Source organism: Lampris incognitus, chromosome 9 (genome assembly GCF_029633865.1).
Source record: "Lampris incognitus isolate fLamInc1 chromosome 9, fLamInc1.hap2, whole genome shotgun sequence".
Lineage (NCBI taxonomy): Eukaryota > Metazoa > Chordata > Actinopteri > Lampriformes > Lampridae > Lampris > Lampris incognitus.
In genome coordinates, this window is record NC_079219.1 from 39661993 (window position 1) to 39689382 (window position 27390).

The following is a 27390-nucleotide window of genomic DNA, read 5'->3' on the forward strand; positions in this document are numbered from 1 at the left end:
CACACTCTGGTTGACAAGAACAGGAGCATAGAACAAGTCACTGAAAGCCTGAATCCTCTGTGTCGCCTGAATGACCATACGCGAACCCTGAGGTGCTTTGGCACACTTGTCTTCATACAAGTGAGCCAGGTCGGAGACATCGGTGAGGGATACATCTACATTACCCACACCATCCCTCTCTAGGTGTGGGTTTAGTAGTTTAACGGACGAGACTGACGACCAGCTCTTCCACCAGGCTGAGAACGGAGCTGGTTGGGCGGCTGAGGGTGAGGACAGTCCCTCTCCCAATGACCAGGAGACAAACAGTTTATACATCGGTTCTCCCGGCTGCAGTGGGAAAATGTGGAGTGATCCGGAGACTTACAAACCCTGCACAACCTCTGTGGTGCGTCTGGCACCCGCCCTGCGGCGTTAGCTGGCGGTTGAGTCAGCGTCGGTGTCCGGACTGCAGCGCTAACTGGAACCTGAGTCTGCATTGTGACCAAACGGTCTAGCAAGCTCACCAAACTCCTCATATAGTCATCACCGCCAGAGACAGGTGCGGGAGACGGTGCGGGAGACGGTGTAGGAGACCTTGCACAAAATGGTATAGGAGATGACGCATGAGCCGGGACGGGAGATGGCACCACCGGCACGGTCGTGTTCAAGTCGGGAGCCATGTCGACTACAGGGACATGAACCTGTGAATGGAACCTACGCTCTACCGCGCCTGCTTCACGTTGTCCACCTGCAGCAACACGGGACTTCCTCTCCAGCATGTGCTCATCAAGCCTCTCCTGGATCTCGCTAGCAGACCATTTCCCTGCGGACTTGAACTTAAAAACATTGGCAAGAGACTGATCTGGACAGTGTTTGATAAACATCATGCTTACCTCGTGGCTTGGCTCTTCAATACTACGGCCCTGCCACTTCAAGCATTCGTCAGCCACCTCCACTGTTTTATTAAGCCTAATCCAATACTCCATAGCGTCCTCACCTGGCTTGGGCAGCGTACTGTAAAAGTCCGCCAGGGGCATGCTCGAGTATGTGAGGTCACTAAAGTGTTGCTTCAGTACATCAAAAATTGGGGGTTCACTATGTGGTCGACAGATGTGTTGCGCAGCTTTATCCTCACCACGTCCCCTGCTTTCCCCATAAGCTTAGCTAGAATCTCATGTGACTGCTCACTAACTGGAATGGCTCGCTTCCTCAAATACAAAGTCATAAGGCTCTCCCACTCATGAACTGTAAACTTATCAGAGCTATCGCCCCTGAAAATAGGAGGCTCCCTAGCGTCTGTCTGCATTACTACTCTAACACTAGGCACTGTCTCCGAACACTGTTCAGCAGACCTAGCACTGTCTGTGTGTGTGTTTCTAAGCACTTGTGTTTCCTGCAGCTTAGCAGTGATTGACTCTCCTATCTTCTCTGCTAACCGAGTAATGAGCATGGCTAACTCACCCACTGGCTGCTCGCTGTTACCTAGCACAGCCCCTTCGCTGATACCTGGCCTGGCCCGTTCTACGTAGCGTGTGGAAGTGAACTGAGGAGTGCCACATGTGGTCGGGTCTCTAGGTCCTGGTGCTCTGGTGTCTGGTTCCCCGCCCTCTAAGAGCTGCCCGAAACTCCTACCTACACCTAGCCGTAAACCCCCACCCACATCTAACTGGTACCCCCTCTCCATAGCACACTGGCGATCCAAAAGATCCTGATCAGCAATGTTACCCCTACCTACGTACGAACCACCCTCTGCCATGTTCCTACCTCTAACACTCAGATAAAATAAAAAATAAAATAAAAAAGTGAAAAGCTCAATTCATTTAAATAATTGAATCTAGAAATCACTAAGAGATTGAAACAATCACACACAATCAACAAATTCACCAATAGATTATTCACACGAGTCCTTCAATCACATCAACATTAACCTTTTTTTCCTTTTTTTCCCCGTGTGTTTTTCTTCCTTTAGTATATACAAATGTCCTGTTCACAAGCCCAGTCCATGGTAACCACAGCTATGACTGTCCAGTGTCCACACAGCTCAACTCCAGTCCACTGTAACATGAGTGTACAGTCTGTAGAAATACCTGAGGACGTCTGGGGCTTGATGACGACAGCAGCCTCCCGCGGCGAGCAACTGATGTCACTCTCAGGATCCAGGAGGGTCACGGCACCAATGTAACGGGGGCAGTCCTATGCTGTTCTATGCTGGTCAGCCTGCTGCATGCCCGTCACTCTCATCATTAGCTCTGCGTTGTGTTCTTGTTGGGTGGGGCCCCAGGTGTTGTGGGGGCCCTCAGTCTCTCATCATCATCATCATCATGATCAAGGAAGGAGGGGGGACACACAGGACTCTATTTGGCCCACCTTGCCATTTATTTTGGTTTCAAACCCTTCGACAAACGTCCAGTCCTCAGCGGGAGCGGTGTTTCTTAGGGACGTGGGGGTCGAAGTTCAACCACTGCCCGAACTTCACTCGTGTGCGTTAGAAGGAGAAACCGTCCACGGGACTCCGATGTAAGAAAGGATAAACAAGTATTTTATCCCACAGCTTGCAGTATCTTCTTACAGGGATACTCAAGGTTACGTTCTCCTCAACCAGCAAAACTGTCCTACGGTAAGAAACACGTGTGGCTCGGCTCGATTGCTGCTTGAGACTCCTCCCACAAAACAAAAATGGCCTCTCCCGCGTTCCCTCTTCCGTGTACCCACAAGACCTCTCTCTTAAAGCGACAGTACATGTATATGACGGTCGTTGGAAAACATACATAAAAGTAAATAATGACATAAAATAAAATGTATTTAACACAAATAACAGCACACAGACAGGATTTGGTGATATTTCATACGCAAACAAAATAAAATAAAAACATTAATTTTAACCTGGTTACACACACCAGCAGAACTGTTCCTCAAACGTCAGCCTAGGACCAGGTTCAGCCTGCTGAAGCCAGACCTCGCTCGAGTGGTGGGGGCCAAACAACAAAAGCAGAAGGACTATCATGACCAACCCGCCTCGAAGCTGAGACATCTGTCAGAGGGGGACTCAGTACTGATCCGAAACTTCCGTGGAGGAAAGGAGAGGTGGACGAAAGGGACAGTGGAAAAGAGACTCGGACCAGTCACCTACCTGGTGTGGAATGGAGTGAACCGACGTTCAGTCCACATTGACCATCTGCTGTTCGACCGACCCTCCAGTCCTCCTGAGGCATTTCAGTTTCAGGATGACCAGATGGGTATCAGCAACACCTACCCTGCAGTTGCGGATTTGGGGGGGAAAGGCACACCTGGAGCCATAGGTGCTAGCCCGTACTCACCTAAAGATACACCCGTTCCAAGGATGCAGGCTCCGGAGAAGCTTGCAACACCCTTACGAGGTTCGGTGGGCAAGGCCGTGTCGCCTCCTCACCGAGCATCCACTTCCCCTGAGGTGGTTGAGCGCCGATACCCTCAGAGAGAGAGGGCACCTCCAAAACGACTGTCTTTGTAAGATCAGCCGAGTTCCTGAATAAAAGAGTTCCTGAGAGACTAAATTGTTCAACTCCTGTTCAGAAAAAATGTGAAAAAGAGTTCCTGAGACTGATATGTAAATGGGCAAATGTGGGTCGAAGAGTGTTGTGTAACCAGTAATGACAAAGTAAAAGATGTTGAAAGTAATTTGCCATATCAGCATGTTTTAGAGTGATAATATTTTAGTAGGGGAACTTCATAGTTTAAGGGGGAGGAGTGTAGTAGACCAACAGCGCTACCTAGTGGTGGTTAAGCTAGGCTCTCATATACCCTGGATGTTGACTGCTGCGACAGTCGGAGAGTTACAATAAAGAGGACAAGACGTTGGGAATTGGTCTCCGGCTCAAATCACTGTTATGGATATATTAGCAGTATAAGATACATCCAGATAATATAGAGAATATATTACACGTATGGATATTCCTTAATGTATGTGTTGAACTGCCGCCCTTGTCCGTTGTGATTTCTGTTATGAGTCCTTCAGTAATAATTAAGACCTTGACTGTTATATTAATTTCACTGAAACCTAAAGGTAAATTTAAAAAAAATCTACATTTAAAAGCATGCCACGACAGTCATTGTACAATGTGATATAAGCATACAAGGATAAAACATTTTCAGCATATTAAGTTAATCATGTGTCCGTTGCATATACATGTGCAAGCACATCTATCAGCACTGACGGATAGACAGAGCCAACAGTCATGAATGTAATTAGTACTGTCAATGCTGGTTCTTTTTTCCACCCTGCATCTAACAGAACCATTCTTTAGCTTATTAACTGCAGCTGTGTTCATCATGCTATGCTTACATCACAGAGTACAAATAAAAGCCTGCACGATTCTTTAAACTTTAGATAAGTTTTAACCTGTAAATGTTAGCAATATCACTCATTTCCTTTTTTTTCTTTCTGAAAATCTTTGTTAAGAGCGCTTATACCATTGCAAATAGAGAAATACCTTAAGTAACTCGATTTGGTTCGAGACGATTCTTCATATAGTCCCTTAAAGCTCTTTGGGGGAGGTACTGTGGCTGACTTAGCTGGTCAAAGTGCTTGTCTCGTAAACAGGAGATCCTGGGTTCAACTCCCAGCAGTGCCTTACCAGCTGTTCACTCTATCTGTGTTGTTCAAGCATTGCTAGTGTATGTCTGGGTGTGTGAATATCCCATGTTTTATGTGTTGAACACCCTGAGACAGAGACAAGAGCCATGAATAAAAAAAAAATATTGACAATGCTGTTTCTTTTCCACCCCTGCATCCAACAGACCAATTCTTTAGTTTATTAGCTGCAGCTGTTTATCGTGCTATGCTTACATCACAGAGTACCAAGAAAAACATGCCAAATTCTTTAAACTTGAAATGAACTTAACCTGTAATCGTTTGCAAACTCATTAAAATGGTCTAAGATTTAATTACAAAATGTGAGCTGTTTGTTTTAGATATTGTTGAACTCATTCCTTGCGTGTGTTTATGAATCTACAGCTCCGAAGTTGCCTGTTCCATGGCTATGCTTTTGGTGGACTGCTGATTTCTGCAGGAAGGCATTATTAGAACATGTCTAAAAGAAGCGCACGATTTGCTAATTATGCCTCACTTAGTTCTTTTTTTTTCTTAAAGTCTGTATTAAGAGAGTTGGTACACTAGCATATATGCAAATACCTCAAGGAACTCGATTTGGTTCGAGAAAGTTCGTTAATATGTCCCTTGAAGCCCTTTGGGGGAGATGCTATTGCTGAGTTGGTCAAAATGTGTGTCTGGCAAACAAGATATCATCGGTTCATATCCAAGTTGTTCCTTGCTTTGTATTTTCGTGTAATCTTGTGCAGTTAGAAAAAGTCATACCCATGTGCATGAGCGTTTTTGTACTAAATCTAAGGCTGCATTTCTATGTCGAAGTTAAATGTTTTTCAACATGTATAGTAGACTCTACTCCACTTTTTAAAAAATCTTCAACAGCTCTGTGTAAATGGGCATCGAGACACTTTGGTCTAAACCCTTATTTTGATAGCTTCTCTTCTGTAACAATTCCCATTTAATCAAACCTCAAAATGGCCAAAGGGATGTACTCTGGGTGAACTGCCCGTCTTGTAAACAACATATCCTAGGTATAAATCCCTGATGTTTCTGCTTGTGTCTTTCAGTGTGATACTCTTCCATCAGAAAATACTACCTTCTCTCCTGTCGATTTTCTTGCCAAGTCATTAGCCAAAGCAAAGAATGCAATTGTTGTCTACAATGGTACCAAAGGTGTTTAATGATGTTTTGAAAGTCTGTGAAGATCACAGACAAACTTGTGTTATAGCGTATCCATGAAGTAGATTGCCTCAGTTTTAAACAATTCCACAAAGAGTCACTACGAAAGCTTACTTAAGGCGCTGTGGCTTAGCTGGTCAAAGCGCCTGTCTAGTAAACAGGAAATTCTGGGTTCAAATCCCAGCAGTGCCTAACCAGTTGTACAAGTATTTCTCGTATACGTCTCGATATGTTATGGCTCGCCCACCTCGCGCCGTGGCCCGCCCACCCCACGCCGGCAGCCAATCGGTTCATCAGGGCTGGGCTTAAGTTTGGTGGCCTCCCACGTGCCCGTTGTCATTTCGTGTTGTAATCTCCCCGCAGTAGCGGCGACTCTCCTCTCACGGTCCTTTTCTCTACGAACTCATCCCAACCCTTGGTTCACGTTTTTCCCTTGCAAGGTTTCCCCGTGGAAGTATCCTGCCTTGTTCCCGTTTGGATTACCCGCGAGTTTTTTTCCCCCTTGGACTTTCCGTTTTTTCCTTGTCGCTCATTGCCTTCCTATGTTTGAATAAAGTACGCCAGTTTTCGGCTAACCCCATCTCTGTCTGGTGTCGTGCGCTTGGGGTCTTCCACAAACCCTAACAGGATATTCCTTAATGTATGTGTTGAACTGCCGTCCTGTCCATTGTGATTTCTGTTATGAGTCCTTCAGTAATAATTAAGACCTTGACTGTTATATTAATTTCACTGAAACCTAAAGGTAAATTAAAAAAAATCTACATTTAAAAGCATGCGACGACAGTCATTGTACAATGTGATATAAGCATACAAGGATAAAACATTTTCAGCATATTAAGTTAATCATGTGTCCGTTGGATATACATGTGCAAGCACATCTATCAGCACTGATGGATAGACAGAGCCAACAGTCATGAATGTAATTAATACTGTCAATGCTTGTTCTTTTTTCCACCGTGCATCTAAACGAAACTTTCTTTAGTTTATTTACTGCAGCTGTGTTCATCATGCGGTGCTTACATCACAGAGTAAAAAGTCTGCGCAATTCTTTAAACTTTACATACATTTAACTTATAAATGTTAACAAACTCACTCATTTCCTTTTCCTGAAAGTCTTTGTTAACTGCGCTTATACCCTTTCATATAGGGAAAGACCTTAAGCAACTCGATTTGGTTCAAGATGATTCTTCATATAATCCCTTGAAGCTCTTTGGGGGAGGTGCTGTGGCTGACTTGGTCAAAAAATATTTCTGGCAAACAAAGTAGCCTCGGTTCAAATCCAAAATACGCCCGGCTTTGTCTTTCAGTGTGATTTTGTGCAGTTGGAAAAAGACATGTCCATTTGCATGCTGGTTTGTATGCCACATCTAAGGCTGCATTTCTGTGACGGAGCAACTTGTTTTTCAAGATGTATAGTTCGAGCTCATCTTATACAGCTCTGTGTAAATGGTTTGCCGAGACACATTAGTCTAAATCCTTACCGTTATAACTACTTTTCCGTAACAAGTCCCAATTAATCCAACCACAAAATGGCCAATATGATGAGCTTTGTTTGAACTGCCTGTCTTGCAAACAAGAGATCCTAGGTTTAAATTCCTGAGGTGTCTGCCCGAGTCTTTCAATGTGTTCTTCTTCCATCAGAAAATAAGCCCCCTTTCCTGTTTATTTAATTGAAGGGTCTTCAGCCAAAGCCAAGAATGCAATTTTAAGTATGCAATGGTACACAGTGTGTTTAAGGGTGATTTGAAAGTATTTATGAAGATCACTGATAAACGGGTTTGAAGAAATCCATGAAGGAACTTGACTCCGTTCGAAACAATTCCACAGATTCGGTCTTTGTGCATATTTCGAGGCACTGTGGCTTAGCTGGTCAAAGTGCCTGTCTCGTAAACAGGAGATCCTGGGTTCAAATCCCAGCAGTGCCTAACCAGATGTTCACTCTATCTGTGTTGTACAGATGTTGCTAATATATGTCTGGGTGTGTGAATATCCCTTGTTTAAAGTGTTGAACTCCCAGAGACAAGAGTCATGAATTTAAAAACATGTTGACAATGCCGTTTCTTTTCCGACCCTGCATCCACCAGACCAATTCTTTGGTTTATTAGTTGCAACTGTTTATCATGCTATGCTTACATAACAGGGTAGCAAGAAAAGCCTACCAAATTCTTTAAACTTGAAAGGAATTCTATGTTGTAATTGTGTGCAAATTCACCAAAATTGCCTATTTTTTTGTGACAAAATGTGAGCTGTGTGTTTTAGATATTATTAAACACATGTTCATAAATCCACAGGCTCAAAGTTGCCTGTTACATGGCTATGCTTTTCATGGACTGGTGATTTCCGCAGGAAGGAATTCTTTCTTCATGTCTAAAAGAAGCGCACAGTTTGCTAATTATGCCTCACTTAGTTCTTTTCTTAAAGTCTGTGTTAAGAGAACTGATACACTTGCGTATAGAAAAATACCTCAAGCAACTCGATTTGGTTCTAGACAGTCCTTCATAGAGTCTCTTGGAGCCCTTTTGGGGAGATTCTGTTGCTGAGTTGGGTCAAAATATCTGTCTGGAAAACAAGAAATCCCCGGGTCAAATCCAAAATACTCCGCGCTTTGTCTTTTAGTGTTATTTTGTGCAGTTGGAAAAAAACTCATATCCATTTGCATGATGGTTTGTATGTCATATCTAAGGCTGCATTTCTATGACGAAGCAACTTGATTTTGAGCATGCATGGTTTGAGCTCTTCTACAGCCCTGTGTAAATGGTTTTCCGAGATACATTAGTCTAGATTCTTATCGTTATAACCTCTTTTCCGTAACAATTCCCAATTAATCCAACCACAAAATGGACAAAATTATGTGCTTTGTTTGAACTGCCTGTCTTGTACATGAGATCCTAGGTTTAAATTCCTGAAGTGTATGCCTTAGTCTTTCAATGTGCTCTTTTTTCCATCAGGAAATACGCCCTCCTGTCCTGTTAATTTAGTTGAAGGGTCTTTTGCCAAAGGCAAGAATGCAATTTTATGTATGTCTCGGAACAAAATGCGTTTAATGGTGATTTGAAAGTATTTATGAAGATCACTGATAAACGTGTTTGAAGAAATCCATGAAGCAACTTGACTCCGTTCGAAACAATTCCACAGATTCGCTCTTCAAGCTTGATTCAAGGCGCTGTGGCTTAGCTGGTCAAAGTTCCTGTCTCGTAAACAGGAGATCCTGGGTTCAAATCCCAGCAGTGCCTTACCAGCTGTTCACTCTATCTGTGTTGTTCAAACATTGCTAGTGTATGTCTGGGTGTGTGAATATCCCATGTTTTATGTGTTGAACACCCTGAGACAGAGACAAGAGCCATGAATTAAAAAAATATATATTGACAATGCTGTTTCTTTTCCACCCCTGCATCCAACAGACCAATTCTTTAGTTTATTAGCTGCAGCTGTTTATCATGCTATGCTTACATCACAGAGTACCAAGAAAAACATGCCAAATTCTTTAAATTTGAAATGAACTTAACCTGTAATCGTTTGCAAACTCATTAAAATGGTCTAAGATTTAATTACAAAATGTAAGCTGTTTGTTTTAGATATTGTTGAACTCATTCCTTGCGTGTGTTTATGAATCTACAGCTCTGAAGTTGCCTGTTCCATGGCTATGCTTTTGGTGGACTACTGATTTCTGCAGGAAGGAATTATTAGAACATGTCTAAAAGAAGCACACGATTTGCTAATTATGCCTCACTTAGTTCTTCATTTTTTTTTCTTAAAGTCTGTATTAAGAGAGTTGGTACACTAGCATATATGGAAATACCTCAAGGAACTCGATTTGGTTCGAGACAGTTTGTCAGTGTGTCCCTTGAAGTCCTTTGGGGGAGATGCTATTGCTGAGTTGGTCAAAATGTGTGTCTGGCAAACAAGATATCATCGGTTCATATCCAAGTTGTTCCTTGCTTTGTATTTTCGTGTAATCTTGTGCAGTTAGAAAAAGTCATACCCATGTGCATGAACGTTTTTGTACTAAATCTAAGGCTGCATTTCTATGTCGAAGTTAAATGTTTTTCAACATGTATAGTAGACTCTACTCCACTTTTTTTTTTAAATCTTCAACAGCTCTGTGTAAATGGGCATCGAGACACTTTGGTCTAAACCCTTATTTTGATAACTTCTCTTCTGTAACAATTGCCATTTAATCAAACCTCAAAATGGCCAAAGGGATGTGCTCTGGGTGAACTGCCCGTCTTGTAAACAACATATCCTAGGTATAAATCCCTGATGTTTCTGCTTGCGTCTTTCAGTGTGATACTCTTCCATCAGAAAATACTACCTTCTCTCCTGTCGATTTTCTTGCCAAGTCATTAGCCAAAGCAAAGAATGCTATTTTTGTCTACAATGGTACCAAAGGTGTTTAATGATGTTTTGAAAGTCTGTGAAGGTCACAGACAAACTTGTGTTATAGCGTATCCATGAAGTAGATTGCCTCAGTTTTAAACAATTCCACAAACAGTCACTACCAAAGCTTACTTAAGGCGCTGTGGCTTAGCTGGTCAAAGCGCCTGTTTAGTAAACAGGAGATTCTGGGTTCAAATCCCAGCAGTGCCTAACCAGTTGTACAAGTATTTCTCGTATACGTCTGGATATTCCTTAATGTCTGTGTTGAACTGCCGTCCTGTCCATTGTGATTTCTGTTATGAGTCCTTCAGTAATAATTAAGACCTTGACTGTTATATTAATTTTACTGAAACCTAAAGGTAAATAAAAAAAATCTACATTTAAAAGCATGCCACGACATTCATTGTACAATGTGATATAAGCATACAAGGATAAAACATTTTCAGCATATTAAGTTAATCATGTGTCCGTTGGATATACATGTGCAAGCACATCTATCAGCACTGACGGATAGACAGAGCCAGCAGTCATGAATGTAATTAGTACTGTCAATGCTGGTTCTTTTTTCCACCCTGCATCTAACAGAACCATTCTTTAGCTTATTAACTGCAGCTGTGTTCATCATGCTATGCTTACATCACAGAGTAAAAATAAAAGCCTGCACGATTCTTTAAACCTTAGATAAGTTTTAACCTGTAAATGTTAGCAATATCACTCATTTCCTTTTTTTCTTTCTGAAAATCGTTGTTAAGAGCGCTTATACCATTGCAAATAGAGAAATACCTTAAGCAACTCGATTTGGTTCGAAACGATTCTTCATATAGTCCCTTAAAGCTCTTTGGGGGAGGTACTGTGGCTGACTTGGTCAAAAAATATTTCTGGCAAACAAGGTAGCCTCGGTTCAAATCCAAAATACTCCCGGCTTTGTCTTTCAGTGTGACTTTGTGCAGTTGGAAAAAGTCATGTCCGTTTGCATGCTGGTTTGTATGCCACATCTAAGGCTGCATTTCTGTGACGGAGCAACTTGTTTTTCAAGATGCATAGTTCGAGCTCATCTTATACAGCTCTCTGTAAATGGTTTGCCGAGACACATTAGTCTAAATCCTTACCGTTATAACTACTTTTCCGTAACAAGTCCCAATTAATCCAACCACAAAATGGCCAATATGAGGAGCTTTGTTTGAACTGCCTGTCTTGCAAACAAGAGATCCTAGGTTTAAATTCCTGAGGTGTCTGCCCGAGTCTTTCAATGTGTTCTTCTTCCATCAGAAAATACACCCCCCTGTCCTGTTCATTTGACTGAAGGGTCTTCAGCCAAAGCCAAGAATGCAATTTTAAGTATGCAATGGCACACAGTGTGTTTAAGGGTGATTTGAAAGTATTTATGAAGATCACTGATAAACGGGATTGAAGAAATCCATGAAGGAACTTGACTCCATTCGAAACAATTCCACAGATTCGGTCTTTGTGCATGTTTCAAGGCGCTGTGGCTTAGCTGGTCAAAGTGCCTGTCTTGTAAACAGGAGATCCTGGGTTCAAATCCCAGCAGTGCCTAACCAGCTGTTCACCATATCTGTGTACAGATGTTGCTAATATATGTCTGGGTGTGTGAATATCCCTTGTTTAATGTGTTGAACTCCCAGAGACAAGTCATGAATTTAAAAACATATTGACAATGCCGTTTCTTTTCCGACCCTGCGTCCACCAGACAAATTCTTTGGTTTATTAGTTGCAACTGTTTATCATGCTATGCTTACATAACAGGGTAGCAAGAAAAGCCTACCAAATTCTTTAAACTTGAAAGGAATTCTACGCTGTAATTGTGTGCAAATTCACTAAAATTGCCTATTTTTTCATGACAAAATGTGAGCTGTTTGTTTTAGATCTTATTAAACACATTTCTTGCATGTGTTCATAAATCTACACCTTCAACGTTGCCTATTACATGGCTATGCTTTTCATGGACTGGTGATTTCCGCAGGAAGGAATTCTTTGAACATGTCTAAAAGAAGTGCAGTTTGCTAATTATGCCTCACTTAGTTCTTTTCTTAAAGTCTGTGTTAAGAGAACTGATACACTTGCGTATAGAAAAATACCTCAAGCAACTCGATTTGGTTCTAGACAGTCGTTCATAGAGTCTCTTGGAGCCCTTTTGGGGAGATTCTGTTGCTGAGTTGGGTCAAAATATCTGTCTGGAAAACAAGAAATCCCCGGGTCAAATCCAAAATACTCCGCGCTTTGTCTTTTAGTGTTATTTTGTGCAGTTGGAAAAAAACTCATATCCATTTGCATGATGGTTTGTATGTCATATCTAAGGCTGCATTTCTATGACGAAGCAACTTGATTTTGAGCATGCATGGTTTGAGCTCCTCTTCTACAGCTCTGTGTAAATGGTTTTCCGAGATACATTAGTCTAGATTCTTATCGTTATAACCTCTTTTCCGTAACAATTCCCAATTAATCCAACCACAAAATGAACAAAATTATGTGCTTTGTTTTAACTGCCTGTCTTGTACATGAGATCCTAGGTTTAAATTCCTGAAGTGTATGCCTTAGTCTTTCAATGTGCTCTTTTTTCCATCAGGAAATACGCCCTCCTGTCCTGTTAATTTAGTTGAAGGGTCTTTTGCCAAAGGCAAGAATGCAATTTTATGTATGTCTCGGAACAAAATGCGTTTAATGGTGATTTGAAAGTATTTATGAATGTAGCCCGTGGAATTAGATACCACACAGGACACAATTACTTCCGGGGTTCTTGTAGCTTTAATTTTATTGTTTGAACCTTCGAATGCAGATCGTTTTACTGAGTGCATACATTCCTGTGTCTTTCGAGCAAACAGCTCATAAATGTTCACAGATGTGGCAAGTTTAACAGAAAAGATTTTAAAAAGGGAAATAATAAATACAAAATACGGTGCAAAATACGGCAGTGGACTATGTACGTTAAACAGGGTTTAACAAAGACATGTGGAACTTCCTGAAGATCGCGCAACTTCTCACTCTGTCAGTTACCTTTAAACAGAATTAAAATGCATATAAAACCTTTACATCCCAAATACAATGGCATGGTGTGGCTTTATTCACGCCAACATTACCTTGTCATGCCTGCAATGGCGAACAGCGGTCGACGGCTCGCGCCCAAAATCACCGAACATCAACTCCAGTAGCGTCTAAATCAAACCATCTTGTCAAATTACCGACATACAATATTGTTTGGAATAATGTTACAGGTATATTTCACAAGATATTTACCCTTACTTACTACGGAGTCAGAGCACTGTCACCGCAATCTTCAGGCGCTCCACACAAGAAAAAAAAGAAAGAATACCCAAGATGCACTTGGATACCTTGCACGGAGTTACAATAAAAGTCCGCCACTGCCACTTACTGGTCAAAACATGCAATGACAACCAAAACTATAAAAATACACTCACAATCTGCCTCACAATTTAAATACATCAAATGACATTTTACATGGCTTGACAGTGTAACAATTACATATATTAACAGTTAAACTATACTAAATTTAAGTGGAAAATCATTTAACATATTTAACAGATTTACCACCCGGCTACATACTCCCCTGCAAATATAGTCAACGTCCTCGGTGACTACGAAACATGAACTGACTCAAATACTCCCTGCAAGGCCTTTTCAAAGAGAGCAGCACCCAGGCTTGTCAAAACCTTAGAGACCATGTCTGTGCTGACTGAGACTGCATTACAGGCTGACTTTGGCAGATGAAATGGGTTTGAATGAGATCCAGCCATTTCCCGCTTGCTTTTCCTAATGGCGGGTTTAGGTGCATAGGTTCTACGTCCTGCTCCACCAGCATCCTCTGTTAGCGCGGGCCTGTCCCTGTTTTCAATAATGGGCAAGTCACTGTCGCTAACGTTTGGATGCACATCATTAACACATTCTGTTTCTGTGCCACAATTTCTCATATCTGAATAACCTTCCTCAGGTCCTTCACCGTCACTCTCATCTGTGGGTGCTGTCACAGGTAAACTAACACTTTCTGCTGCAAGAGGCAGGTTAGGTACTTGCACAAGCCGGCGAGGGATGACTTCCTCAACAATAACAAAATCAGCCTCAGGTGACTCAGGCTCATCCTCAGCTACAGGCTGTGTAGTGGTCTGTAACCTAGTTCTAGTTCTTGGTTTGGGAACTGGTTTCGCACAAGGTCGCAACTCTGACCTATGAACTCTTTTAATGGGACCTCCCTCAAAAGGTTCAACAGTGTGTGTGGTACCCTGGATGTCAACTACCTTGTAGACTGTTGAGGTCCATGTGTCCTGAATCTTATGTCTACCTGGGGGTCTGTGACGTAGGAAAACCAACTGACCAATGTCCACAGGAGGACAATACACCTTCTCATTTTGCAGTGAGATCCTCTCAGCTGCCTTCTGCTCTGAGTACTCTCTGGCTCTCTCATGTGCCTGTCGGAGTCTCTCCTGATGAACAGACAACCAATCCTGTTTCCTGTCTGACACACACTCACGCCCTAATAAAGCATCTACTGGGAGATGTGGCTGTACCCCGAAAAGCAAATAATAAGGCGAGTACCCTGTGGTGGAATGAGGAGTGACATTATAGGCATATACTACTTCAGACAGATGCTCTGGCCAACGCTTTTTTTTCTCTGGTGGGAGTGTCCTTAACAAGTCATGGAGTGTGCGATTGTATCTTTCACACTGACCGTTTCCCTGTGGCCTGTAGGGAGTTGTCCGTGTCTTTTTAACCCCATAGAGTTTGCACAGCTCTGCTATAATTTCACTCTCGAAATTTCGACCTTGGTCTGAGTGCAGTCTCTCTGGGACCCCATATTTCATGAACCACTCCCTGAGCAAAACTTTAGCTGTAGTGTCAGCCTTCTGGTCTTTGGTAGCATACGCTTGTGTGAACTTTGTAAACACATCGGTCACAACAAGGACATTTTCACGGCCATCTGAAGCTGCCTCCAACACTGTAAAATCAACAGCCACCACTTCTAGAGGTCGGGAGGCCAGGAATGCCTGAACTGGAGCATGGATTTTTGGCTGAGGCATCTTGGTCAAAATGCACCGCTCGCAGTTTTTAACCCAGCTTTCCACATCCTCGCATAGCCCTACCCAAAAACACTTCCCTCTTAGCAAGTTTACAGTGCGCTCTATGCCCTGATGTCCCATGTTGTTATGTACATTTTCTAGAACTTGGTCCCTCAAACAACTAGGCACGAGTAACTGCCACACTTCTCCATGACGTGGGTCTGTGATAACCCTGTACAACAACCCTTCTCGTTGTTGTATGCATCTCCATTGTTTCAACAATCTTTTCACTTGACTAGACAGGGCTGCTCTCTCTCTGGGACATGGCCTCCTCCCCCGATCCCAAAATGCCCTAAACTCTTTTAGGGTGGGGTCACCGGCCTGAAAACCTACCAGCTCCTCTCTGGTATAACCTGGCAGTGTGGGGGTGTTGCCCTGTTTAGTACCTGTCTCACCAGACCTCGACTCCCCAGCACGGATCTGTCTCACTTTGTAACACTCCAGACCTCTAGAGACAAGACCAGGATCCAGAACTGTTCCTCGCTCAATCAGGTTACACACAGTGATACAGTCGTCAAAATCCGAGTCAGGGTCTGTTTCAGGCTCCCCTGCAAACTCCTGCCTAGAGAGAGCATCTGCGGCGGCATTACTGCAACCAGGACGGTACTTAACCTCGAAATCAAAAACAGACAGTTGCGCTACCCACCTCTGCTCTATAGCACCTAACTTGGCTGTCTTGAGGTGGCAGAGGGGATTGTTATCAGTCAGGACAACAAACTTTGAACCAAGCAAGTAACCCCTGAATTTTTCAGCAACTGCCCATTTTAAGGCAAGCAACTCCAACTTCATGCTACTATAATTTCGGTCATTCTTCTCAGCTTGGCGTAGTCTGCGGCTAGCATATGCTAGGACACGTCTGGTGTCACCTTGCTGCTGACACAATACAGCGCCTAATCCATGCTGACTAGCATCTGTCTCAACTACAAATGGTTGTGTGAAATCGGCAAAACCCAAAATGGGAGCAGAGGTAAGTTTTTCCTTTAACTGCTCAAAGGAAGAGTCACACTCTGGTGTCCACATATTACAAAACTGGTGACCTACTTTCCCTGTTTTTTTCACACCTGAACATTTGTTGACTAGGTCATGCAGTGGCCCGGCAATCTGTGAGAAGCCTCGAATGAATCTCCTGTAGTAACTACAGAAACCCAAGAACGACTGCAGCTCTTTGGCAGTGGTTGGGACCTTCCAGTTCTTAACAGCAGAGACCTTGGAGGGGTCAGTTCCTATACCTTCTGCTGACACCTGATGACCCAAAAACTTTACTGACTGTTGTAGAAAAGCACACTTCTGCAACTTCACCTTAAGGCCCGTCTCTGCCAGTCTCTTAAACACAGTCTCAAGTCTCTCCAAATGCTGCTCAAATGTCTCTGAAAAAAACCAAGATGTCATCTAGGTAGACCAGGAGTATCTGAAAAATGAGATCATTCATAGTAACTTGCATAAGTCTCTGAAATGTAGCCGGACCGTTACAAACACCAAAAGGCATTCTCACGTACTCATACAGACCAAACGGTGTAGTCAATGCAGTCTTAGTCCGATCTCTCTCATGCATAGCTACCTGGTGGTATCCGCTCGCCAGATCTATGGTCGAAAAGAACTTTGCCCCTCTCAGCGCATCAAAACTCTCATCAATTCTCGGGAGCGGGAATGCATCACGTCTTGCCTTTGAGTTGAGTTTCCTGTAATCGACACATAGCCTCAGACTACCATCTGCCTTTCTCACTAGTACTATGGGTGAAGCATAAGCACTAGAGCTTTCTTGAATGACCTCTTTTTTAAGCAGCTTGCCAATATGTTCCCTGACTTCACTGTACTGTGTGGGTGGGATTCGTCTGTATGGCTGTGTTACAGGTATGTCATCTGTCAGATGGATCTCATGTTGTACTTTGTCAGTGTGGCCTAGATCTTCATCTTCTGTTGCAAACACAAAAGAGTACTTCTCCAGTAACAAAGTCAGCTGTGCTTGCTGTTCTGGGCTACCACAAAAATTGAGCTTGCCGAGAATTTCCTGCACATCTGTCGGTGTTTCGGGGTGTTCACTGATACTCACTTGTTCAGTGTCTGCTGAGATTCTCTGGAACTGTACCTCACAAAGCTCATCACTTTTCACACAGTCTACCTGAGTCAAAACCCCTAGCCTAGTCCGTGGCCCTAGCCAGATATCTTCATCAGACATGTTCATGACTCGGACTGGAAAAATGTGATTGCCCGATGAAACCAAAGTAGGCACAACAACCAAACCTCCAGGAACGGGGACACCCACAGACTCCAGCAACAAAAAAGAACCATCCTCACTCACAGTCCTGAGTCCCCTAGCCATAACTGTAGCAGCAGATGAAGCAGGTATATGGACTACATCCTTACCAGCTACCCTAGCGAAAGAGAGTCTGTCTGTTGCATGTACTGCATGAAGATGATTAAAAGCCTCTCTCCAGTTTGAGTCAAACCTCTCCTGCAGTGTGGTGTCAAACTCAGTGTGTACTAGCTCTCTGCATTTTTTGACAATGTTCATCCCTATTAGACCTGGAACAGAGGAAGAGTGTTCAGAATCTTTAACTATCAGAAAACCTCGCTCTGGGATAGTCAGACCCATGGCTTCTACATCAAGCTCCACATAGCCCATATAGGGTATGTCTAATCCATTAGCTGCAGTGATCTTTAACCACTCAAATGCCGGGTGAATGTCTTCGCCTTTCACTGACAGGTGTTCCCTGAAAAAACTCTCAGAAATTGTACTGACCTGGCTACCAGTGTCAAGTAAGCAGGACACTGTAACACCTCGTAGTTTCACCTCAACCGTTTTACATTCTCCGACTGCACGCTCTAAGATCCTGCTTCTGTCTGGAGTCTCTTTTGGTGAGCCAGCTTCCTCCCCTCGAGTTGTGTGGCTCATGACAACTGAGGGTGCGAGTTTTCCTGCACTACATAAGAACTAGGTGTTGCGTCCCCTTGACCCCCTCTGGCCTGTGAGCATTTTCTTGCAATGTGACCTATGCCTCTACACTTGAAACAGATAGGCTGACCATCTGGTGTGAACTTTGGCTGGGGTCTAGGTCGTGGCTTGGGCTCTAGGAATGTCTGTTGAGTGCTGCGCTTACTCAGTTCACCTACAGCAAAGGCTAGATCAGCGAGTGTTTTGCCTAACTCCGCTAGCTGTTTTTCTTGATGGGCTACTGCTCTCCGAACATCATTTAATGCAATACCTTGGTCATTGTTTGTTTTAATAATAGAGCACTGGGTTTCCGGAACCTCTGATGTAACTTGGTTGCTCTTTATGACCCTGGGACGATGAGACCTGCTGTCCTCCATCTCCCACAGGAGGGCCTCGTTCCTCACATCTAGAAGACTGCTCTCTGGTTTGTCCCTAACCATTTTCCTGAGTTCACGCCTGAGTGCTGCTTCTCTTAAACCCTCAATAAACCGGTCTCTGAGCACAGTTTTCTCATTAGGTATTACATCTATGGACTGTTTCACTACAGAGCTCAAAATCTGGGATAGTGCATGGGAGTAGTCACGGAGGTCTTCTCCATCAGTTTGGTTACGGTTGTAAAAGGTCTGCAAAAGCTGTGTGGAACTGCGCTTTTCCCCAAATGCATTGCTCAGGTAAGAGTATAAATCACTGGGCCCCACTGACTGACCCCTCATGCATAGTCGCACCTCTTCCAATGCAGGGCCACGCAATAGAGATAGTATATAGTCACATTGTTCTTCTGTTGTTTGCTCTCTGTATCTTAAAACCCTTTCAACCTCTTCAATAAACTCTTCGACAGATCTCCTGTCTGTACCACACTCCCCACTAAATGCTTGGATCTGGCGTTCTCTTGGAACGTAGATGTATGAACGTGTGGGTGCACTGTTATCACTTGCTCTCTGAGCCCTTGCTTCACCATTTAACCTGGTGAGCTCATCTCGCAGTCTGGCGAGCCCTTGCATGGTGGTCTGCATTTCTTTTTTGGCACCTTCACCTATACCCATTATGCCACCTGAGGTGTGGCCATTATCATTACGTGAACTCCCTTCATCACCAGAATCACTAGACATAATGATATATTAATCTTTACTCAGTCCAGTATAAATGAGGATATTTAGTTCAAAACCTGGTTCAAGGATACTACAAGGACAGTCTTTAACTTGGAGCCTTGCTGGATCTTGGTCTTTGTAGCTGAAGTTAGCGCTGGAGTCCTCTGCGCTGGTACGGCTGAGTCGTGTGAAACAGGAAGCACCAGAACCTCTTAGAGGCCCTCACGTCGTCTCTCGCTGGTCACCACCTCCACAGCAGGATGGCTTCAGACTCAACACCAACGGACGTCACCAGCAATCTTCACCACTGCCGTATTTTTTTTTAAGTAAAAATAAGCCACTCTGTTGCCAATTTAAAAAAAAAATGTTTTAGCTACACCCCACTCCTGGTACCAAAATTATGTAGCCCGTGGAATTAGATACCACACAGGACACAATTACTTCCGGGGTTCTTGTAGCTTTAATTTTATTGTTTGAACCTTCGAATGCAGATCGTTTTACTGAGTGCATACATTCCTGTGTCTTTCGAGCAAACAGCTCATAAATGTTCACAGATGTGGCAAGTTTAACAGAAAAGATTTTAAAAAGGGAAATAATAAATACAACATACGGTGCAAAATACGGCAGTGGACTATGTATGTTAAACAGGGTTTAACAAAGACATGTGGAACTTCCTGAAGATCGCGCAACTTCTCACTCTGTCAGTTACCTTTAAACAGAATTAAAATATATATAAAACCTTTACATCCCAAATACAATGGCATGGTGTGGCTTTATTCACGCCAACATTACCTTGTCATGCCTGCAATGGCGAACAGCGGTCGACGGCTCGCGCCCAAAATCACCGAACATCAACTCCAGTAGCGTCTAAATCAAACCATCTTGTCAAATTACCGACATACAATATTGTTTGGAATAATGTTACAGGTATATTTCACAAGATATTTACCCTTACTTACTACGGAGTCAGAGCACTGTCACCGCAATCTTCAGGCGCTCCACACAAGAAAAAAAAGAAAGAATACCCAAGATGCACTTGGATACCTTGCACGGAGTTACAATAAAAGTCCGCCACTGCCACTTACTGGTCAAAACATGCAATGACAACCAAAACTATAAAAATACACTCACAATCTGCCTCACAATTTAAATACATCAAATGACATTTTACATGGCTTGACAGTGTAACAATTACATATATTAACAGTTAAACTATACTAAATTTAAGTGGAAAATCTTTTAACATATTTAACAGATTTACCACCCGGCTACATAAAGATCACTGATAAACGTGTTTGAAGAAATCCATGAAGCAACTTGACTCCGTTCGAAACAATTCCACAGATTCGCTCTTCAAGCTTGATTCAAGGCGCTGTGGCTTAGCTGGTCAAAGTGCCTGTCTCGTAAACAGGAGATCCTGGGTTCAAATCCCAGCAGTGCCTTACCAGCTGTTCACTCTATCTGTGTTGTTTAAGCATTGCTAGTGTATGTCTGGGTGTGTGAATATCCCATGTTTTATGTGTTGAACACCCTGAGACAGAGACAAGAGCCATGAATTAAAAAAAATATATATTGACAATGCTGTTTCTTTTCCACCCCTGCATCCAACAGACCAATTCTTTAGTTTATTAGCTGCAGCTGTTTATCATGCTATGCTTACATCACAGAGTACCAAGAAAAACATGCCAAATTCTTTAAATTTGAAATGAACTTAACCTGTAATCGTTTGCAAACTCATTAAAATGGTCTAAGATTTAATTACAAAATGTGAGCTGTTTGTTTTAGATATTGTTGAACTCATTCCTTGCGTGTGTTTATGAATCTACAGCTCTGAAGTTGCCTGTTCCATGGCTATGCTTTTGGTGGACTACTGATTTCTGCAGGAAGGAATTATTAGAACATGTCTAAAAGAAGCACACGATTTGCTAATTATGCCTCACTTAGTTCTTCATTTTTTTTCTTAAAGTCTGTATTAAGAGAGTTGGTACACTAGCATATATGGAAATACCTCAAGGAACTCGATTTGGTTCGAGACAGTTTGTCAGTGTGTCCCTTGAAGTCCTTTGGGGGAGATGCTATTGCTGAGTTGGTCAAAATGTGTGTCTGGCAAACAAGACATCATCGGTTCATATCCAAGTTGTTCCTTGCTTTGTATTTTCGTGTAATCTTGTGCAGTTAGAAAAAGTCATACCCATGTGCATGAGCGTTTTTGTACTAAATCTAAGGCTGCATTTCTATGTCGAAGTTAAATGTTTTTCAACATGTATAGTAGACTCTACTCCACTTTTTTTTTTAAAAAATCTTCAACAGCTCTGTGTAAATGGGCATCGAGACACTTTGGTCTAAACCCTTATTTTGATAACTTCTCTTCTGTAACAATTGCCATTTAATCAAACCTCAAAATGGCCAAAGGGATGTGCTTTGGGTGAACTGCCCGTCTTGTAAACAACATATCCTAGGTATAAATCCCTGATGTTTCTGCTTGCGTCTTTCAGTGTGATACTCTTCCATCAGAAAATACTACCTTCTCTCCTGTCGATTTTCTTGCCAAGTCATTAGCCAAAGCAAAGAATGCAATTTTTGTCTACAATGGTACCAAAGGTGTTTAATGATGTTTTGAAAGTCTGTGAAGGTCACAGACAAACTTGTGTTATAGCGTATCCATGAAGTAGATTGCCTCAGTTTTAAACAATTCCACAAACAGTCACTACCAAAGCTTACTTAAGGCGCTGTGGCTTAGCTGGTCAAAGCGCCTATTTAGTAAACAGGAGATTCTGGGTTCAAATCACAGCAGTGCCTAACCAGTTGTACAAGTATTTCTCGTATACGTCTGGATATTCCTTAATGTATGTGTTGAACTGCCGTCCTGTCCATTGTGATTTCTGTTATGAGTCCTTCAGTAATAATTAAGACCTTGACTGTTATATTAATTTCACTGAAACCTAAAGGTAAATAAAAAAAATCTACATTTAAAAGCATGCCACGACATTCATTGTACAATGTGATATAAGCATACAAGGATAAAACATTTTCAGCATATTAAGTTAATCATGTGTCCGTTGGATATACATGTGCAAGCACATCTATCAGCACTGACGGATAGACAGAGCCAGCAGTCATGAATGTAATTAGTACTGTCAATGCTGGTTCTTTTTTCCACCCTGCATCTAACAGAACCATTCTTTAGCTTATTAACTGCAGCTGTGTTCATCATGCTATGCTTACATCACAGAGTACAAATAAAAGCCTGCACGATTCTTTAAACCTTAGATAAGTTTTAACCTGTAAATGTTAGCAATATCACTCATTTCCTTTTTTTCTTTCTGAAAATCGTTGTTAAGAGCGCTTATACCATTGCAAATAGAGAAATACCTTAAGCAACTCGATTTGGTTCGAAACGATTCTTCATATAGTCCCTTAAAGCTCTTTGGGGGAGGTACTGTGGCTGACTTGGTCAAAAAATATTTCTGGCAAACAAGGTAGCCTCGGTTCAAATCCAAAATACTCCCGGCTTTGTCTTTCAGTGTGATTTTGTGCAGTTGGAAAAAGTCATGTCCGTTTGCATGCTGGTTTGTATGCCACATCTAAGGCTGCATTTCTGTGACGGAGCAACTTGTTTTTCAAGATGTATAGTTCGAGCTCATCTTATACAGCTCTGTGTAAATGGTTTGCCGAGACACATTGGTCTAAATCCTAACCGTTATAACTACTTTTCCGTAACAAGTCCCAATTAATCCAACCACAAAATGGCCAATATGAGGAGCTTTGTTTGAACTGCCTGTCTTGCAAACAAGAGATCCTAGGTTTAAATTCCTGAGGTGTCTGCCCGAGTCTTTCAATGTGTTCTTCTTCCATCAGAAAATACACCCTCCTGTCCTGTTAATTTGACTGAAGGGTCTTCAGCCAAAGCCAAGAATGCAATTTTAAGTATGCAATGGCACACAGTGTGTTTAAGGGTGATTTGAAAGTATTTATGAAGATCACTGATAAACGGGATTGAAGAAATCCATGAAGGAACTTGACTCCATTCGAAAAAATTCCACAGATTCGGTCTTTGTGCATGTTTCAAGGCGCTGTGGCTTAGCTGGTCAAAGTGCCTGTCTCGTAAACAGGAGATCCTGGGTTCAAATCCCAGCAGTGCCTAACCAGCTGTTCACCCTATCTGTGTACAGATGTTGCTAATATATGTCTGGGTGTGTGAATATCCCTTGTTTAATGTGTTGAACTCCCAGAGACAAGTCATGAATTTAAAAACATATTGACAATGCCGTTTCTTTTCCGACCCTGCATCCACCAGACAAATTCTTTGGTTTATTAGTTGCAACTGTTTATCATGCTATGCTTACATAACAGGGTAGCAAGAAAGCCTACCAAATTCTTTAAACTTGAAAGGAATTCTACGCTGTAATTGTGTGCAAATTCACTAAAATTGCCTATTTTTTCATGACAAAATGTGAGCTGTTTGTTTTAGATCTTATTAAACACATTTCTTGCATGTGTTCATAAATCTACACCTTCAACGTTGCCTATTACATGGCTATGCTTTTCATGGACTGGTGATTTCCGCAGGAAGGAATTCTTTGAACATGTCTAAAAGAAGTGCACAGTTTGCTAATTATGCCTCACTTAGTTCTTTTCTTAAAGTCTGTGTTAAGAGAACTGATACACTTGCGTATAGAAAAATACCTCAAGCAACTCGATTTGATTCTAGACAGTCCTTCATAGCGTCTCTTGGAGCCCTTTTGGGGAGATTCTGTTGCTGAATTGGGTCAAAATATCTGTCTGGAAAACAAGAAATCCCCGGGTCAAATTCAAAATACTCCGCGCTTTGTCTTTTAGTGTTATTTTGTGCAGTTGGAAAAAAAAACTCATATCCATTTGCATTATGGTTTGTATGTCATATCTAAGGCTGCATTTCTATGACGAAGCAACTTGTTTTTGAGCATGTATAGTTCGAGCTCCTCTTCTACAGCTCTGTGTAAATGGTTTTCCGAGATACATTAGTCTAGATTCTTATCGTTATAACCTCTTTTCTGTAACAATTCCCAATTAATCCAACCACAAAATGGACAAAATTATGTGCTTTGTTTGAACTGCCTGTCTTGTACATGAGATCCTAGGTTTAAATTCCTGAAGTGTATGCCTTAGTCTTTCAATGTGCTCTTTTTCCATCAGGAAATACGCCCTCCTGTCCTGTTAATTTAGTTGAAGGGTCTTTTGCCAAAGGCAAGAATGCAATTTTATGTATTTCTCGGAACAAAATGCGTTTAATGGTGATTAGAAAGTATTTATGAAGATCACTGATAAACGTGTTTGAAGAAATCCATGAAGCTACTTGACTCCGTTAGAAACAATTCCACAGATTCGCTCTTCAAGCTTGATTCAGGGCGCTGTGGCTTAGCTGGTCAAAGTTCCTGTCTTGTAAACAGGAGATCCTGGGTTCAAATCCCAGCAGTGCCTTACCAGCTGTTCACTCTCCCTGTATTGTTCAAATATTGCTAGTGTATGTCTGGGTGTGTGAATATCCCTTGTTTTATGTGTTGAATACCCTGAGACAGAGACAAGAGCCATGAATTAAAAAAAATATATATTGACAATGCTGTTTCTTTTCCACCCCTGCATCCAACAGACCAATTCTTTAGTTTATTAGCTGCAGCTGTTTATCATGCTATGCTTACATCACAGAGTACCAAGAAAAACATGCCAAATTCTTTAAATTTGAAATGAACTTAACCTGTAATCGTTTGCAAACTCATTAAAATGGTCTAAGATTTAATTACAAAATGTGAGCTGTTTGTTTTAGATATTGTTGAACTCATTCCTTGCGTGTGTTTATCAATCTACAGCTCTGAAGTTGCCTGTTCCGTGGCTATGCTTTTGGTGGACTACTGAGTTCTGCAGGAAGGAATTATTAGAACATGTCTAAAAGAAGCACACGATTTGCTAATTATGCCTCACTTAGTTCTTCATTTTTTTTCTTAAAGTCTGTATTAAGAGAGTTGGTACACTAGCATATATGGAAATACCTCAAGGAACTCGATTTGGTTCGAGACAGTTTGTCAGTGTGTCCCTTGAAGTCCTTTGGGGGAGATGCTATTGCTGAGTTGGTCAAAATGTGTGTCTGGCAAACAAGATATCATCGGTTCATATCCAAGTTGTTCCTTGCTTTGTATTTTCGTGTAATCTTGTGCAGTTAGAAAAAGTCATACCCATGTGCATGAGCGTTTTTGTACTAAATCTAAGGCTGCATTTCTATGTCGAAGTTAAATGTTTTTCAACATGTATAGTAGACTCTACTCCACTTTTTTTTTTAAAAAATCTTCAACAGCTCTGTGTAAATGGGCATCGAGACACTTTGGTCTAAACCCTTATTTTGATAACTTCTCTTCTGTAACAATTGCCATTTAATCAAACCTCAAAATGGCCAAAGGGATGTGCTCTGGGTGAACTGCCCGTCTTGTAAACAACATATCCTAGGTATAAATCCCTGATGTTTCTGCTTGCGTCTTTCAGTGTGATACTCTTCCATCAGAAAATACTACCTTCTCTCCTGTCGATTTTCTTGCCAAGTCATTAGCCAAAGCAAAGAATGCAATTTTTGTCTACAATGGTACCAAAGGTGTTTAATGATGTTTTGAAAGTCTGTGAAGGTCACAGACAAACTTGTGTTATAGCGTATCCATGAAGTAGATTGCCTCAGTTTTAAACAATTCCACAAACAGTCACTACCAAAACTTACTTAAGGCGCTGTGGCTTAGCTGGTCAAAGCGCCTGTCTAGTAAACAGGAGATTCTGGGTTCAAATCCCAGTTGTACACTGTGTTGTACAAGTATTTCTCGTATACATCTGGATATTCCTTAATGTATGTGTTGAACTGCCGTCCTGTCTATTGTGATTTCTGTTATGAGTCCTTCAGTAATAATTAAGACCTTGACTGTTATATTAATTTCACTGAAACCTAAAGGTAAATAAAAAAAATCTACATTTAAAAGCATGCCACGACATTCATTGTACAATGTGATATAAGCATACAAGGATAAAACATTTTCAGCATATTAAGTTAATCATGTGTCCGTTGGATATACATGTGCAAGCACATCTATCAGCACTGACGGATAACCAGAGCCAGCAGTCATGAATGTAATTAGTACTGTCAATGCTGGTTCTTTTTTCCACCCTGCATCTAACAGAACCATTCTTTGGCTTATTAACTGCAGCTGTGTTCATCATGCTATGCTTACATCACAGAGTAAAAATAAAAGCCTGCACGATTCTTTAAACCTTAGATAAGTTTTAACCTGTAAATGTTAGCAATATCACTCATTTCCTTTTTTTCTTTCTGAAAATCGTTGTTAAGAGCGCTTATACCATTTCAAATAGAGAAATACCTTAAGCAACTCGATTTGGTTCGAAACGATTCTTCATATAGTCCCTTAAAGCTCTTTGGGGGAGGTACTGTGGCTGACTTGGTCAAAAAATATTTCTGGCAAACAAGGTAGCCTCGGTTCAAATCCAAAATACTCCCGGCTTTGTCTTTCAGTGTGATTTTGTGCAGTTGGAAAAAGTCATGTCCGTTTGCATGCTGGTTTGTATGCCACATCTAAGGCTGCATTTCTGTGACGGAGCAACTTGTTTTTCAAGATGCATAGTTCGAGCTCATCTTATACAGCTCTCTGTAAATGGTTTGCCGAGACACATTAGTCTAAATCCTTACCGTTATAACTACTTTTCCGTAACAAGTCCCAATTAATCCAACCACAAAATGGCCAATATGAGGAGCTTTGTTTGAACTGCCTGTCTTGCAAACAAGAGATCCTAGGTTTAAATTCCTGAGGTGTCTGCCCGAGTCTTTCAATGGGTTCTTCTTCCATCAGAAAATACACCCCCCTGTCCTGTTCATTTGACTGAAGGGTCTTCAGCCAAAGCCAAGAATGCAATTTTAAGTATGCAATGGCACACAGTGTGTTTAAGGGTGATTTGAAAGTATTTATGAAGATCACTGATAAACGGGATTGAAGAAATCCATGAAGGAACTTGACTCCATTCGAAACAATTCCACAGATTCGGTCTTTGTGCATGTTTCAAGGCGCTGTGGCTTAGCTGGTCAAAGTGCCTGTCTCGTAAACAGGAGATCCTGGGTTCAAATCCCAGCAGTGCCTAACT

The 27390-nt window shown here is 41.9% G+C and overlaps 12 non-coding genes across 12 annotated transcripts; all 12 read left to right on the forward strand.

Moving 5' to 3' along the window:
* The first annotated feature begins 4511 nt into the window (after positions 1 to 4511).
* trnat-cgu (transfer RNA threonine (anticodon CGU)) lies at positions 4512 to 4589 on the forward strand. Its single transcript has one exon. It is a non-coding gene; the product is annotated as a tRNA-Thr (tRNA).
* Positions 4590 to 5861: 1272 nt separating this feature from the next.
* trnat-agu (transfer RNA threonine (anticodon AGU)) lies at positions 5862 to 5935 on the forward strand. The gene has a single exon. It is a non-coding gene; the product is annotated as a tRNA-Thr (tRNA).
* Positions 5936 to 7594: 1659 nt separating this feature from the next.
* On the forward strand, positions 7595 to 7668 carry trnat-cgu (transfer RNA threonine (anticodon CGU)). The gene has a single exon. It is a non-coding gene; the product is annotated as a tRNA-Thr (tRNA).
* Positions 7669 to 8902: 1234 nt separating this feature from the next.
* trnat-cgu (transfer RNA threonine (anticodon CGU)) lies at positions 8903 to 8976 on the forward strand. The gene has a single exon. It is a non-coding gene; the product is annotated as a tRNA-Thr (tRNA).
* Positions 8977 to 10256: 1280 nt separating this feature from the next.
* On the forward strand, positions 10257 to 10330 carry trnat-agu (transfer RNA threonine (anticodon AGU)). Its single transcript has one exon. It is a non-coding gene; the product is annotated as a tRNA-Thr (tRNA).
* A 1270-nt stretch (positions 10331 to 11600) lies between these two features.
* Positions 11601 to 11674, forward strand: trnat-ugu (transfer RNA threonine (anticodon UGU)). The gene has a single exon. It is a non-coding gene; the product is annotated as a tRNA-Thr (tRNA).
* An 8921-nt stretch (positions 11675 to 20595) lies between these two features.
* Positions 20596 to 20669, forward strand: trnat-cgu (transfer RNA threonine (anticodon CGU)). Its single transcript has one exon. It is a non-coding gene; the product is annotated as a tRNA-Thr (tRNA).
* Positions 20670 to 21952: 1283 nt separating this feature from the next.
* On the forward strand, positions 21953 to 22026 carry trnat-agu (transfer RNA threonine (anticodon AGU)). The gene has a single exon. It is a non-coding gene; the product is annotated as a tRNA-Thr (tRNA).
* A 1270-nt stretch (positions 22027 to 23296) lies between these two features.
* Positions 23297 to 23370, forward strand: trnat-cgu (transfer RNA threonine (anticodon CGU)). Its single transcript has one exon. It is a non-coding gene; the product is annotated as a tRNA-Thr (tRNA).
* Positions 23371 to 24613: 1243 nt separating this feature from the next.
* On the forward strand, positions 24614 to 24687 carry trnat-ugu (transfer RNA threonine (anticodon UGU)). The gene has a single exon. It is a non-coding gene; the product is annotated as a tRNA-Thr (tRNA).
* Positions 24688 to 25970: 1283 nt separating this feature from the next.
* On the forward strand, positions 25971 to 26051 carry trnat-agu (transfer RNA threonine (anticodon AGU)). Its single transcript has one exon. It is a non-coding gene; the product is annotated as a tRNA-Thr (tRNA).
* A 1261-nt stretch (positions 26052 to 27312) lies between these two features.
* Positions 27313 to 27386, forward strand: trnat-cgu (transfer RNA threonine (anticodon CGU)). The gene has a single exon. It is a non-coding gene; the product is annotated as a tRNA-Thr (tRNA).
* Positions 27387 to 27390: the final 4 nt, after the last annotated feature.